Here is a 15,973-nt window from a genome sequence, read left to right on the forward strand (position 1 = left end):
TTATAGTTTTATTTATGTGTTTCATTTTCCCTAATTATAAGCACCTCAAGGGCAAAGATCATGCTTATTAATTATGGCATCCTCTGAATTCCTTGTCTTGCATTGTGCTTTGCCCACAAAGAGGAACACAGTAGGACATCAAATAAATATTTGTAGCATAAATGAAAGAATGGTATTCAGTTTTTGTCTTAAATAAGACAACGGAGTAGAAAGCAGATCGACTCTAAAACCTCTTAAATAATGTACCTAGAAGTTTTGAGATATTCAATATTCAAGGAAATCAGGGCTCAAATCAACTACAGAACTAAATTTCCGCTAATCACCTTTCCATACACCACAGTCTAAGACCTCCATGACAAAGGTTAAATGATGATTTGGGGACATGGTATTTGTTGTCAATAAAACAGAGCATCCACTTGGACTAAACTTACCATGCCTTCATTCATTCCACCAGGTGGAAGATGGCAACAATTTGAATGGTTGGATCCAAGAGTCTGACTGACCCCTGATATTAATAGAAGCGTCCTAGGTTGAGGCATTCTATAAAAACTGTATGAAAAAATAAATACTCAGGATAGTAGCTCCCTTGGAGAAAGGTAGTGAATGTTTAGGAGAGGCAGGAGGAAACTTCTGGGTTGCTGGTCACACAGGTCACAGGTGTGTTCACCAAAACTTTACCAGTGTACACTTGTGATTTCTGCATTTTCCTATATACATGTCGTATTTTAAGAAGTATAAAATGAATACCAATAAAAACAACTTAGCTAATATTAAGAAATCAACCATTTTAGCAAGATTAAAAAAAAAAACTTAAAACCAGATAAGAGGAAAAAGCAATCAATTTAACAAATTTTTTTTATCATTAACTATGTCAATCCTAGGTGTACTTTCTTCATTTCCCTACTTCTTCATTTTTTTTTTAATTTTTTTATTTATTTATGATAGTCACAGAGAGAGAGAGAGAGAGAGGCAGAGACACAGGCAGAGGGAGAAGCAGGCTCCATGCACCGGGAGCCCGACGTGGGATTCGATCCCGGGTCTCCAGGATCGCGCCCTGGGCCAAAGGCAGGCGCTAAACCACTGCGCCACCCAGGGATCCCTCTACTTCTTCATTTATTATTACTAGTACGGCATTGGCATTTAAAACTCTGGCTTTTCATTTCTCCACTGAAAAGTTCTAGAGAGAATTCTGAAATTATTACTCAACCTAATTATTTATCTTATACCTATACGCAGAAAATCCAGCTTAAAATTTTTCATCAATTGGGTCAGTTTCCAGAAGGTCCCCTTCAGCTGTGACCTTTTCATCCATTTGTTCATTCAAGGATTATTTACCAGGACTTTCTATGTGCCAGACACTGTGCTAGATACCAACGATGATTCTATAATGAACAAAATACCTGCACCCCATCTTGTGGAGCTAAGACTCCAGTAGAGACCAACGGATCACCAGCCAATTAGGATACAAGGACACAACAGCATAAAGGTACCGAGTATCATATCGGGTACCAGGGATTCACATAATCCAGAATTAGGGGCAGGTGGGTGTGGGGATGGGGTGGAGGCAGGGTTTCCTATTAAAAGTAGTAACTGAGCTGAGAAGAAAAGAAAGTTTCTTCTATGAACATGTGATTTGTTTGATGTTATCGGTACAGGGCAAACAGAAAAGTTTAAAATTAGGTTTATTTCTCTGTAGTTTGATCCAGACTATCCTCAACCCCATGAGAGTTTCTTCTAACTAGGATGTGGTTAACTTATTAACTATGCTGTCAGTCTTGGAAAATCATTATTTGTCTTAACACGATTTTATAGAATACTAAATAGCATCCTTTGGATTTAAAAATCACAGCAGTTTTTTCCCTCTAAACCTAATTCTTCAAAAACAAAAAATTTTTAAAGCAAAAAGAACAGTAAAGCGCACATAAAATTAAAGTGCTTGAAAATTATAGCCAGTTAAAGTAATCGTAAAATACTCTTAGGTCCAAACTGAAGAAAAAGCTCTGGGTGGCTGTCAATACTACTTCACTCTCTTATTTTGATATCCTGTGACCTCTTTCTAAAGAATAACATTTACAGGGGCGCCTGGGTGGCTCAGCGGGTTAGTTGTCTGCCTTTGGCACAGGCCATGATCTCAGGGTCTTGGGATTGGGCCCCCCATGGGGCTCCCTGCTCAGAGGACAGTCTGCTTCTCCCTCACTCTCAAATAATTAAACAAACAAATAAAATCTTTTTAAAAATTATTGTTATTTCCCTGGTTATAAAAATAATATGTATTTCATTGCAGAAAACTAGGAAAATATAAAAAATAAAAACCATCTACGAGCCTATTACCCACAGAACTGCTATTAAATCCTCCCATGTTCTTTCCTTTTCCCATAATTTAACGAAGCTAGGGCCTCATGCTTTATACATTGCTATAGAATATTTGTGTCCCCCCAAACTCATATGTTGAATTATAAAAGATAGAAACTCTCGTAAAAGAGACCTCAGAGGGTTCCCTGGCCCCTTCCACCATGTGGGGTCACAGCAAAAAGACAGCCTGTATGAAGGAGGTCTCACCACACATGAAATCTGCTGGCACCTTGATCTTGGACTTCCCAGCCTCCAGAACTGAGAAATATATATCTATTGTTTATAGACCACCCAGTCTATGGTATTCTTGTTATAGGGACCTAAATGAACTAAGATATACATTTTTAGTCCTTTTATTACAGTTGATTCATTTTATAAAAATATTTCAGGTATTAAAAAAAATCATACTGATAGTAACAGAACTTTACAGATAACTTAAACTTTACCCTGTGTATTCTTATCCATACAATTCTTCTCTACCTTCCTTGAAGGCAACCATCATCCTGAATTCGGTGTCAAACTCTCCCACTTCTTATATTATTACCATATTAACAGTGTATCTATTACAATATAGATTGTTTTGCATGTTCTGATACTTTGTATAAATACAAAATGGCAATCACATCCTAAAACTTGCATTTTTCACCCCACACTATGGTTGACAGATTCCTTTTGATATACTTCCCTAATTCATGCATTTTCATGGCTTCACTGTAGCAGTTCCCTGTTTGACTATACCACAACTTATCCTCCTTCCTGTTGATGAACATTGTTTCCAACAATTGTGTGGTATTGGGTGCTACCAAAAGCGTTCTTGTCCAGGTCACCATGTGCTCAGACAAGGAAGTTCCTCTAGGGTATACACACAGGAGTTCAATTTCTGTGTTCCAGGGGACAAGCATTTTTAATTTCTATACTTCAATCTTAAACATTTTAAATAAAACTGAATAGTTCTTACTACAGTTATACAGGAATAACTTCACCCATGTACCCTTTCTCTGCTTTGGGCCAGAGTACCATAATTAAATAAAATCAAATGATTAAATAAATGTGGAAGGCTAAGAGACGATGACCAGACGGCAGGATCTACTCAGAAGCCTACACACAGTGGCACAGAAATGACTAGACAGTAATTACACCTGACTGTCTTCCATTTAATGTGTTCTAAAGGAAGTGTTGAGGCATTCTTAACTCTTGCACAGCGGGACAGCTCTCTTCAGACTACATTCAGTAGAAGAGATAGAGCACGATGGAGAGAAAGATATATTCTGGAGTAATATAGAGCTGGTGGCAGGAGTTCTGCAAAGCATATTGGTGAAAGCAAACCTCCGTAGCCAAACAACTGATGAAGATTTTTACTGAAAATCTAGACTTTGAGTAAATACAGACAGACTAAGAAATTGATTTTTTTTAATGGCCATTCCAGTGCAAAACAATGTGAAGATAGGGCGAAAAATAACAGAGAACCTTGAGAATGATAGAAGAAGGGAGTCTAGATAGAGACGATTTTCCCTGGCCTCTACCTTCAAAGCATTTCTAATGATATGTGTACGTGTCTATCTGTGCATATACACATATAAGCATAAGGTAGGTATGTCATAGTTTGGAAAAGCCCCTGGGGATTCTCATCCATCCCTTACCTTGGTCATCTCCCTTCTCTCAGCATCCTCTCCCACAGCCTTGTAAAACAAGGCGACTGATGTCACATATAACACTGAGCTTTACAAACCACTTCTACATATATCACCACATTTGATTCTCAGGATAACTTGAAGAAGGCAAGTGCTACTATTATTCTGACTTTACAGATGAGAAATAGATAGCTCAGAAAAGGGGGCGCCTGGGTGGCTCTGTCCGTTAAGCATTCAACTCTTGATTTCCACTTGTCATGCTCTAGAGTCTTGAGATCAAGCCCCACTTAGGGCTCCATACTCAGTGCAGAATCTGCTTGAGATTCTCTCTCTCTTTCCCTCTGTTTCTCTCCTTCCAATCAGACATACAAATGTACACATGCTCTCTCAAATCAATCAATCAATCAAATCTTTAAAAAACCCTAAAAGTTCCCAGAGGTAAAACAACTTGCCCAAGGTCACAATGAGAGACGGGGAGGGAGCTGTGAAAGCACTTGAGGAAAACAGTGAATTCAGGTCTTGGAAGGAAGGCCTCTATAGGAGGCGCAGCACTCTGCACTGTGCCTTTGACAAAAAAGTTGGGAATGGGGGTAAACATGGTACCTCTGGGCTTCAAACGAATCCATGATGATTCTTACATTCAAAAAAAGAGCTAAACCAAATAGTCTATTATTTTCTATATTTTTCCATATGCTTAAACAGTTTCATATTAAAAATAAAACAATTCTGTCAGCAGAGCTTAGAGACGCCACCATATTGAGGTTAGGATGCCAAGGAGTAGAGAATACCTGAGGTGGAGGTAGAAAAGACCTGACTTCTCCAAGGGTCAGAGGAGGTGAAAGAAATAATCAGGCCTGGATGCATGTGACACATGAGAGCACACGAGCAAGGGAGAACAGAGCCTTGGACATAGGAGGCCTCCAGGGGAACTAGGGAGCCCCCAGAGAAAACTGCATTACCTTACACTAGGTCAAGCTGATTTTCGTTAACTGGAGACCACACACCTCAGGCCTGATTTATTCGGTAAACTGTTCTGAATTCCCCCACTTAACAGGAATAATCCTTTGTGCCTTTTAAGACGGCTGAATGTACCAAGCACAATGCAGTGAGTACTACAGGAAAGAGGCATTACAGGTTTGAAAAAGAACAAAGACTAGCAATGCCGGGGCTCATCTCTGGAGGAGAAATTCCTTTTTATCTTGAAAGCGGAGGCTATGGCAAGTTACTTGAGCAAATGGTGGTAACAACACTCAGCCAACCGGGGAGTCGTGGGTTTGTGGGCCATATTTCCTTATAATATCCCTGGGAAAACCACTAAGAAAAGCCCCCACACACTTCTGTTCTTATCTGTCTTGTTGGTTTTATTTCCCTGATCCTTCCATACTAACACACTGGGGTGGGGGGTGGGGAGAGGGATGTATCTTGCTGAAGGTGCATAGCTGAGCCAAGAATAGAACTCCAGCATCCTGTCTCTCGGCTCACTTCTGGACCATGTTACCTCAGGAAGGAACATTTGAAAATAGTAATTCTCTCCCACCTTGCAACCAAGCTGTGCACAAGCACATGATCGATGAATGAAGTTGGCTAAGTGACTCAGCACTGGGCTGGTTCCCCTGTGAGTCAGGCCCAGAATCCTGAGTGGCTGGAAGCACAATTCTTGTTAAATAAGACTTTAAAACCAAGGTCTTTACCACCGGAGATCACTGAATGATTTCAGGGGTATTTTATTTTGTTTGAGCAAGGATTAGGATGTCACCTCTAGCATCTATGACATGAATCAGCTTGAGTAATTATATTGCCCATAATTTTCACAGATGTCTCTTTATTGTACACTGCAGGCTGTTTCAGGCAGTAGTCTTAGAGTCCAGTTGAGGTAGAGGCAACAGCGTAGACAGGACAGAGGACAAGTGGCTGGACCACAGGAATTAACAATTTAGGATCACATCTGCATCTCTTCCTCTTTAATGCAGAAAAAGACCACAAAGTAAGACCTTCTCTTATTCCTCTGAAGGGTAACAGCTATCTACACAGCTTTGGGGGCATATTGGTAAGATGCCCCAACCTGACCCTGTCAATAGCCGTTGGTTTTGACCACCTGCTCCCAGCAGGGAAGAAGCTAGCCTCTGAGCAATGACCCCTGTGACAGATGGCACAGCACAGACAGAAAAGGGCCAGCCAAAAATACTCCTTCCCACAGAGGGAGGGAGCCTGGGTGTTTAAAGGCAGGAGTCAAAAGAACAAAGCAATGAAATTCACCAAGTGTATCTAAAACTTGCCCTCAGGATATCAATAGTCTTTTGAATGACAAATGAATCAAAACCCTTGATGAAGGGACCTCAGGACCCTGGGTACAGCAAGCTGTCATTAGCAAGGTTTTGGAACAAATTATCTTAGGGAAAAGTGTGACAGTGAGTTTAGCAAAGGACTCTCAGAGCCATTAAAAAAACTGAGCACTTAGGGCAACCTTAGAGTCAACTCGAATTTCCAGAGATTCACTACTTTTTTTTTTTTTTCAAAGATTTTACTTATTTATCTGAAAGAGAGAGAGCTGGAGGGAGAGCTCACGAGCAGTGGGAGCAGTATAGGGAGAGGGAGGGGGAGAAGCAGACTCCCCGCTGAGCAGGGAGCCTGACATGGGGCTCAACCCCAGAACCCTGGGATCATGACCCGAGCTGAAGGCAGGTGCTTAACTGACTGAGCCACCCAGGGGCCCCAATATTCACTACTCTTGAAGTAACACAGTTCAAAGAATACTGATGTTAAAACATCAGTCCTAGAATGGACTTTAATTGGCAGTAGGAAAAACCATTAGCCCCTGCTTTGGTTTGGTTACCAGTACTGGGGCGGGGGGGAGGGGGGGGTGCGTAAAAGCAGCAAAAGGGAAGAAGCTGGCATAAAATAAAGGGTAAAGAAAGAAAGAATTAATGCCCAGCAGTCTCCAAGGAGCTTTTCAGATAGCCGCCATGATTCTATGAAAGAAGCATTTTTTTTTTGCCATTTTTAAATGAAAACACACAACATACACAGACACAAAACGCAGTAGCATTATTCACAGTAGCCAAAAAGTAGAAACAACCCAAGTGTCCACTGACAGATGAATGGATAAACAAAATGTGGCACACATATACAGTGGAATACTGTTCAGTCTTAGAAAGGAAATCCTGACCTAAGTACAATGCTGAAGCTTGACAATGTGATGCTAAGTGACATAGCCAGTCACAAAAGGACAAGTCCTATATGATACTCCTTATACCAGGGGCCTAGAGAGTAGTCAGAAAGTAGAATGGTGGTTACCAGGGGCCGGAGGCAAGGAGGACAGGAATTTCATGGGTACAGAGCGCACCCAGTTTGGGAAGATGAAAAAGTTCTGGAGATGGATCATGGTGATGGTTGCACACCACTGTGAACGTACCTAATAGCACTGAACTGCACTTTAAAATGGTTAAAGTGGTCCATCATATGTTACATATTTCACCACAATTTTTAAAAATGAAAAAAACATGGCATAGTGAGGTTAAAACACTTGCCAGGTCAAAACTAGTAAAGGGAGGTGACAAGATTCAAGCCAAGCTTAAAGCTTGTGATTTCCTCAGACACTCCCTCCTCCAGCACAGAACTGTCCAGTCTTTCGGAGAAAGAGAAGGACAAGGAGGAGAACTCTGATGCTCTGCTTGACCACAGTTCACCTGCTACAACTCATTCACATCTCTCTCCCTCACACACTAGTCATGTGGGGGTCCTTTGCTCAAAGTCATCTTATCTCACTTTCATCTCTTAGCCCTCTCCAAAGAGTGCACCCTGTAAGCATTCCCTATAGGGAATGTCCTGCGTATTCCAAGCTCACCAACATCACACAACAGATTCTCGAAAACCTCCCACCCTAGAAAGCCTCCCTGAATGGGAAGGTAACAGAATAGCCCTACTCCCATTATGTAGGTCCTTTAAACAATTTTCGCTTACTAAAAAAATTTATGCTGTAGGATTTACTTGCCAAAAAAAAAAGGTTAAATTACCAGAGTTCTGAGGCACCTTAACGTCACCAGATCCAGTGGTTCTGTACTGGGGCAGGGAACATTTGGCAATGAATGTCTGGAGACATTTTTGAGTGTCACAACTTGGGGGAGGGGGTACTGCCGGCATCTAGTGGGAGGCCAGGGACGCTGCTGAACATTCTACAAGGCACAGAATAGCCCACCACAACAAAGAATCATCCCATTCAAAATGTCAGTAGTGGACTGGTGGCTCGATTAAGCATCTGACTCTTGATTTTGGCTCAGGTTGTAATCTTGGGGTCCTGGGGTCAAATCCCACGTTGGGCTCAGTGGAGAGTCTACTTGAAGAGTCTCTCTCTCTGCCCCATCCCCCACTTTGTGTACATGTGCACATGCGTGCGCTTTCTCTCTCTCTCTCTCTCTCTCTCAAATGAATAAATAAATCTTTATAAAATGTCAATAGTGCCAAGGCTGAAACACTCACATGACACTTGCATTTCCTTTACAAATTACCAAGACATGACAGCATCTGCTACAATACCTATGACAGACAGAGAACTGGGATCTGAGGCAGCCCACTTCACCTGTTAACAGATAAGTGTATTCCTCAAATTTGATCACAATTTGCCTCTACAAGCTTTCAACTCTCAGTCTTAACATGAATTCTGAGGGTCAAACAATAGTCGAATCCCTATTCTACATGGCAGTTCAAAATCAGAAGATAGGTGCCACATCTTATAAACATAGTAGATGGACATTTATATAATCATTTATCCATGGTTTTATGTTTAAGAGTCCTATACTGAAATTCTCAAGAACAGATAGCATGTCTATACTGTGTTGCCCAGACTGCCAGTAAAAATATCATCCTGACTAGTACTTAGTAGTATATAACTAGTACTTACTAATATATAACTAAGTTGATGGTGAGCATCAAAGAGGTGAGTACCTACCAACCTGCTATGATGCCCAGATAAGAAGTACCATCACTACTTCACAAATACAGGTCTGTTGATACCAGTACTCACCTCTTTTTTCCACTTTACCTGGTTTCTACCAGCTACGTATAGCTGGGGGTCAGCATGCTATCTCTCTCTCCCTCTCTCACACACACACACACACACACAAACACACACACACACACCATCTAGTGAGAATCCCTACACAGTAAAAATCCTCTTCATCCTCTAGAAGGAAAGTAACCCAAACTTTGGCACATCTCCATTGAAGGCTGTTAATTCCTGGTCCATCTGCTTAGCTGGGCTACAAAACTATGAGAAACTTCTGATATTCTATATAGATTATCAAATTAATGACATCAGCAGTTTAGGAGATTGCTTTGCAGAAGAAAGATGCTTTCTAAGCACTGTCTCAACCTTGCAAAGCTAGTCTGTACCATGACAAGGACTCACTTCTGAGCAAACTTGGAAAGTTTCTAGTTTGACTGATAGCCCCAGTGATAACTACAATTCAAAAATTATTCCAGCACCTCACCAACTTGGCTTTCACTGCTGTTCCATCAGTTCATTCACTTTCTAGTGTGCCATTCTCATTCCTCCCTGAAATGCTAATCAGGCACATCTTCCTCCTTTCGTTGCCCAAGCAAAACCTATTGTGCCTTTAAGCTGAACATCAGGATCACTCTCAAACCTTCCATCAAGTCTTTTTTATTAACTCCATTCCATGATGATCTCTCCAGTCTGTACACCAACTTCTCACTCACTTGCATATATTCTGCTTTAGAATCAGTCACCAAAGGTTTTATTTAGATAGGCTACACATTCAATTAAGTATCGATCAATCAACAAATATTTACTGAGTTCCCACAATGTATTCTAGGCTCCGAAGGAGACAGAAAATATGTATACTCTTTAGTGACTCTCCTTGAAGTGCTGACACTATGCCAACTCAAAACCATAGCTAGACTTAAGAAAGTACATAATTACTAAGTTATAACTCCAGGTGTTAAATACTACATAAGTTCAGAAAATAGGTTCAAGGTCTCTCAGTTCTCATTTCTTGGAATGAAATACCAGAAACAAAAGAAAAAAGGGATATCTTCATTCATTCCCTTAATATTTTGAGGCTTTTAGAGGCATTACAATACACCCTCCAATTGTACTGCACAGTAAGTCTAGATTTATACCTCACTTCATCTTTAACCACAATACAAGAGAGGGAGAACAAGTGGTAACCACCAATCCATTCTCTAAATAAGGAAATGGAAACTGGGCTTAGAAAGAGGAAGACAATCTACCCAAAATGTTTTTTAACAACAAAATCAAAACTAGAGCCAGTATTCTGGTTTCTAGCCCCTGGTTTCTAAATCCCCACAGCTTCTCCTCTTTCCTCCTTCAGCCACACACACATGACTGTGCAACCTCCCCCATTACTGCTTTTTATTTTTTATTTATCTGTTCATGAGAGACACAGAGGAAGAGGCAGAGACATAGGCAGAGGGAGAAGTAGGCTCCCCGTGGGGAGCCTGATGCGGGCGGGACTCCCCCTCAGGACCCTGGGATCAAGGCCTGAGCGGAAGGCAGACACTCAACCACTGAGCCACCCAGGTGCCCCCATTACTGCCTTTTAGACACAGCAGTAAAAAGTCAAGACAAAGTTTTGCATTTTATTAAAAGTAGGCTCCATGCCCAATGTGGGGCTCAAACTCACAACCTTGAGATCAAGGGTTATATGATCTGCCAACTGAGCCAGCCAGGTACCCACCCCCCTAAAGTTTTGCATTTTTAAATGATCTCCTCCAGGAAAAAAAAAAATACGTGCTCCACAACCTTAAAAGAAAACCTGACAATCATATACCTTTTCTTATATTTTTCATGAATGTGAAAACCCAAAACCATAATCAAATCTCAAAATCTAAATGTGCATCTAGAAAACAACTGGAGAGTAGGGGGTAGAGGCAGCAAAATGAGAGTATGTATCTTGGTATTAAACATTAATGTTGGGATCCCTGGGTGGCGCGGCGGTTTGGCGCCTGCCTTTGGCCCAGGGCGCGATCCTGGAGACCTGGGATCGAATCCCACGTTGGGCTCTCGGTGCATGGAGCCTGCTTCTCCCTCTGCCTGTGTCTCTGCCTCTCTCTCTGTGTGTGTGACTATCATAAATAAATAAAAAAATTTAAAAAAAAAAAAACATTAATGTTTATACGGGAAGAAACCTACTCTATTTGGTTATCCACTTTCCATCCAATAGATTAAACCCTGTTATCTTCAGAGACTAGCAAGTACGTGGCACATGGTAGATGTTCAATAAATGCTTAGTGAATGAATGAATTTTTTTCCTGATATATCATGAGCTCCTTCAGGGCAAAGACCTCATCTCAGACACTTGTGTATCCCTGTTTTAAAGTGGGCAGTCAGTAATGCATTGAATTACATTATTCAACAAGTAGGTATAGAGAGCTCTCTGCAGGAAGGCTGTGTTTTCTTAGATTCTGTATTTCTCAATTTGTCATCCATTAATTACAGGGCCAAACTAACAAGCTTATACCTCCCCTGCCATCCAGAGCCCATACTCTGAATTGTATCCTTTACCAACTCACATACCAAGCCAGGATTTCCCTTGCCCTAAATCAACCCAGGGCCAGGCACCACACACCTAGAACAGCTCTATACCCCCAAGCCCGCCAAAATTATTCAAAATAGCTAACCCAATGTCATTTCCCCTGCCCTGCCTTGTCTTTCCCATGAAAAATACAAAAAAAGGTTCTGGACCTCACTTTCTCATCACTCCCTGCTCCCGACCAAACCCAGTGCTTCGCTGATGGCCCTGCTGGTGGGGCATCCCTTCTCTTGGAGAGTGTAAATAATAAACCCTTCTTTTAATGGCATTTACCGCTCTGTGCTATCAGTCATTTTTACAGATTAAGACCCAGGCACAAATCAGTTACATACTGTCATTGCTATCACAACCAGACACAAAGAACCAGAACCCGGCCTAATCCTAAACGCTGCCTTACATCACTGTTTATAAAAATGTACCCTCTCTATCGGAAGGCAAACTCCTTTGAAGACTTAAGCAAGCTCTCTTGTATCACCTACTTACCAACTTTAATGCTATATACACAGCAGCCACTTGACAAGCTAAATGTTACATAGATAATAATTAGTTGACTGTTTTTAAACTTCAATCTTGGGCAGCCCGGGTGGCTGAGCGGTTTAGAGCTGCCTTCGGCCCAGGGCGTGATCCTGGAGACCCGGGATCGAGTCCCACGTCGGACTCTCTGCAGGGAGCCTGCTTCTCCCTCTGCCTGTGTCTCTGCCCGCCCCCCCGCCCTTGTCTCTCATGAATGAATAAAATCTTAAAAAAAAAAAAAAAAAGCTTCACTCTTACTTACCTACCCTGCCCTCAAAAAAAAAAAAAAAAAAAAAAAATCCCCAAAATAAGTGATTAAACTCCAATGCTGCAGTTTTGCAGTTTCTATAAAAAGTTAGATATAAACTACAGTATGACCCAGCAATCACACTCCTATCTATAAAGGTCCAAAACTGGAAGCAACTAGGATGTCTTTCAACAGGTGAATGGATAAACAAATTGTGGTCTATCCACAGAACAGAATATTAGTCGATGACTTAAAAAAAACGACCTACTGGTTCACTTAACAATATGGATAAATCTTACATGCATTTTGCTGAGTGAAAAACTACATACTGCAGGATTCCATTCATGTAACATTCTGAAAAAGGCAAAACTATAGGTATGGAAAATAGATTAGTGGTGTCTAAGACTGACAATGTGGTGGTAGGTGGCTGACTATGAGGATATACACAGGGAAGTTTTTAGGGTGATATAACCGCTCTATTTGGTACATGACTTTATGTATTAGTCAAAACCCACAGAACTATACCTTACAAACAGTATACTTTAGGGCAGCCTGGGTGGCTCAGCAGTTTAGCGCCTGCCTTCAGCCCAGGGTGTGAGCCTGGAGACCTGGGATCAAGTCCCACATCAGGCTCCCTGCATGGAGCCTGCTTCTCCCTCTGCCTCTGTCTCTGCCTCTCTCTGTGTCTCTCATGAATAAATAAATAAAATCTTAAAAACAAACAAACAAAACCCAAATAGTACACTTTAGTGTATATAAATTATTTTTTCAATTGGCAATAATCGCTCCTCAGATAAATCTCATTGGCTACGATACTGTCACTGCACAAAGCTTAAATTATTTTTTAAACAATCAAAAGGCTATCAGGGGATTCCAAGGTAGAATGCAGAGCACAACAAGTGAACCTAATGTATTATAAATGTATGACATAAACTCTTGAAGAGAGTGAGGGAGAAAAGGAGCTGACTTAAGTTACTTCAGAAAATGTTTTTCAACCAAAAACTGTAAGGCTGAAGACAAAAGAAAGTATGAAAGTATACATAAACATCATACTTTAGTTGGCAAATTTGTTGCTCATGGGAGTATGATTAATAACACAGAATTTGCTTTACCTGTATAGAGGACTGAATAAATAAGTAAATCCACCATCCACTATAGCGGATGGTACGAGACAGTATTCTTACTATCAGAGGAGGAAATGCAGGTAAGCAAGGGGAGAAGACTAGAATACACACTGTGGAGCTGGATCAGAGTCAGAGACATGAGCGTGAATCCATGCTTAATGTATATATATACACCAATGGATAGATTCGGGAATAACTGCAAATATGCATACATACATTGGCTGGTATACATATGTGTACTTCCTAGCTCCATCCTCTGAGAGGACCTACCTACTAGTACTAGATACACTCAATGCTCAGAGTTTGGTTTCTCCAATGAAAAGAACCAGCACTCCTTTCAGAGATGCTGATTCCAAAGTGAGAACAGGGAAAACACAAGATAGGCCTGGAACATCTTTTAGTTCCAGAAAGTAAGAAGTGCTCAAGTAACAGAAGAATGAGGGCATGTTAAAGGGACAGAAGCCAATCTGGAATAGACCCCAGTAGCCAAAACTGGAACAATCTGAGCAACCAAATAAACAGCATGGTTATAACCCAAAACAGATATATGAGTCCATACTGATATAAATTAATGACAATTAAAAAAAAAAAAACAGGGGAAAAAGGGAATAAATCTTCCTTTACAGAATTCCAAAAAAGATGTAGATACTACTTCCTTAAGGGGGTGAAGCTTAATCCTTATTCCTCCTCCTCTAAGTGTGGGCTGGACTTAGTGACCAATTTCCAAAGAATGCAGTATGGAAAAGGGAAAAATAGTCCCTTTCCAGTGGAGAAACCTGGCAAACAGTACCTTAACCGAATGCCTATGCTTAACATCACCGGTAATAAGTCATGTTAAGATCATATACCAATTTTAGCACCGCCTTCAGCCTGGGGTGGGATCTTGGAGACCCGGGATTGAGTCCCCTGTCAGGTTCCCTGCATGGAGCCTGCTTCTCCCTCTGCCTGTGTATCTGCCTCTCTCTATGTCTCTAATAAATAAATAAGATCTTTGAAAAAAAAAAAAAGATCATATACCACTGATAGGATGTGATGAGAAAGGCATTTCACCTTTCAGGCATTCTTCCTCAAAAATTATAACCTTAGTCTAGTCATGACAAAGCCTCCACACAAATCCAAATTGAGGGACAGCCTACAGGATACCTCATCAGGAGCACTGCGTGATACGCAATATGTTGGCAAATTGAACTCCAATTAAAAATAAATAAATAAATAAGTAAAAATAAAGACATTAAAAAAATACCTCATCAGGTATTCATCAGAACTCCTCAAAATACATTCATCAGAACTCCTCAAAACTGCTAATGTCATAAAAAAGAAGGGAAGTCTGGGAAACTGAGGAGATTAGAGGAGAGTACAGAGACATGATTAACTGAATGCAATGTGACATACTGGATCCTGCAAAGAAAAAAGGCATTAGTATAAAAACTGGTAAAATCCAAAGAAAGTCTGGAATTTCAGTGATGCACCAATCTTGGTTTCTTAGTTTTGACCATTATGCCATGTAATGTAACTGAGGGAGCCATATGCAGAGCTCTCTTTAACTTTGTAAACTTGCCGGTGAGTCTAGAATTATTCCAAAATAAAAAGTTGATTTTTAAATAATCTAAGGTTGCTTTAGGGTCAAAATAGTGAGGAAACTAATTAAAGTTTTACCTGCAAGATTTCTGTGAGACAGAACAGGATTACATTATTAGGCACATCTGTTACAGAGAACAAATACAGTGCACTTCACTATCCTGTAAGCTAGATCCATTGTAATGATACTTCTATTGATGAAGACAATGCACTTCCATGGCACATTCACAGTCAGATGCTTCTTTACCAGAGGCAGAACTCCCAAAACACAGGACTACACACTCTTTCTTTGATGAGGATTCCTTCCTTGCCTTCCAAGCCTCCCGGGATTCCTGGGCTTATATAGCAGAACTGTGGCCTCTCCTGGGACTCTCATCTTGTCTGGTCTGGATGCTGGCTTGCCTTTAAGAGGCCCAGAGCTGTAGCTGAGACCCTGCCCCTTCCTTCTCACTTACTATTGGCTCTGACACAGAACTAAAGAGATTCGAACCACCCCCAGTATCTTCACTTCCAGATTAAACGATTCCAGAAGCATCACTGAGTACCTGAACTGATAATAGCCATATCCTAGCCTCTGGCCAAATAATTGCACAGGCTCTGCAAAAGACAGCAGAACTGATGAGTTACACCTGACACTCACCCCTACTATTACTATTAGTTTTTTGAGGCCATCAATACAATGCACTTTGTATTCCTAAATGAAAATTAGCACTACATTTTTAAGGTAATGACTTAAAATTCTAAGAATTCACTGGCTGCCCTCTGGGAAAGATGTATACTGGCTCTGATCTCTAATCCAAATTCAGAAAACAGCATTCAAAAGGGAATTTCTCTTTTGGAATCTGCCAAATTCCACTTGCTTAACTTGCTTTATGAAATAAGCAGAAAGAAAAGAAAAGAAAAGAAAAGAAAAGAAAAGAAAAGAAAAGAAAAGAAAAGAAAAGAAAAGAAAAGAAA

The 15,973-nt window shown here is 40.8% G+C and overlaps 1 protein-coding gene and 1 pseudogene across 4 annotated transcripts in view; both read right to left on the minus strand.

Moving 5' to 3' along the window:
- SCN8A (sodium voltage-gated channel alpha subunit 8) overlaps window positions 1-15,973 on the minus strand; it is a 178,593-nt gene that overhangs the window by 142,372 nt on the left and 20,248 nt on the right. The window lies entirely within an intron of this gene.
- On the minus strand, window positions 13,025-13,147 carry LOC140617759 (U4 spliceosomal RNA; annotated as a pseudogene).

The sequence above is a fragment of the Canis lupus genome, chromosome 25 (genome assembly GCF_048164855.1).
Source record: "Canis lupus baileyi chromosome 25, mCanLup2.hap1, whole genome shotgun sequence".
Classification (NCBI taxonomy): domain Eukaryota; kingdom Metazoa; phylum Chordata; class Mammalia; order Carnivora; family Canidae; genus Canis; species Canis lupus.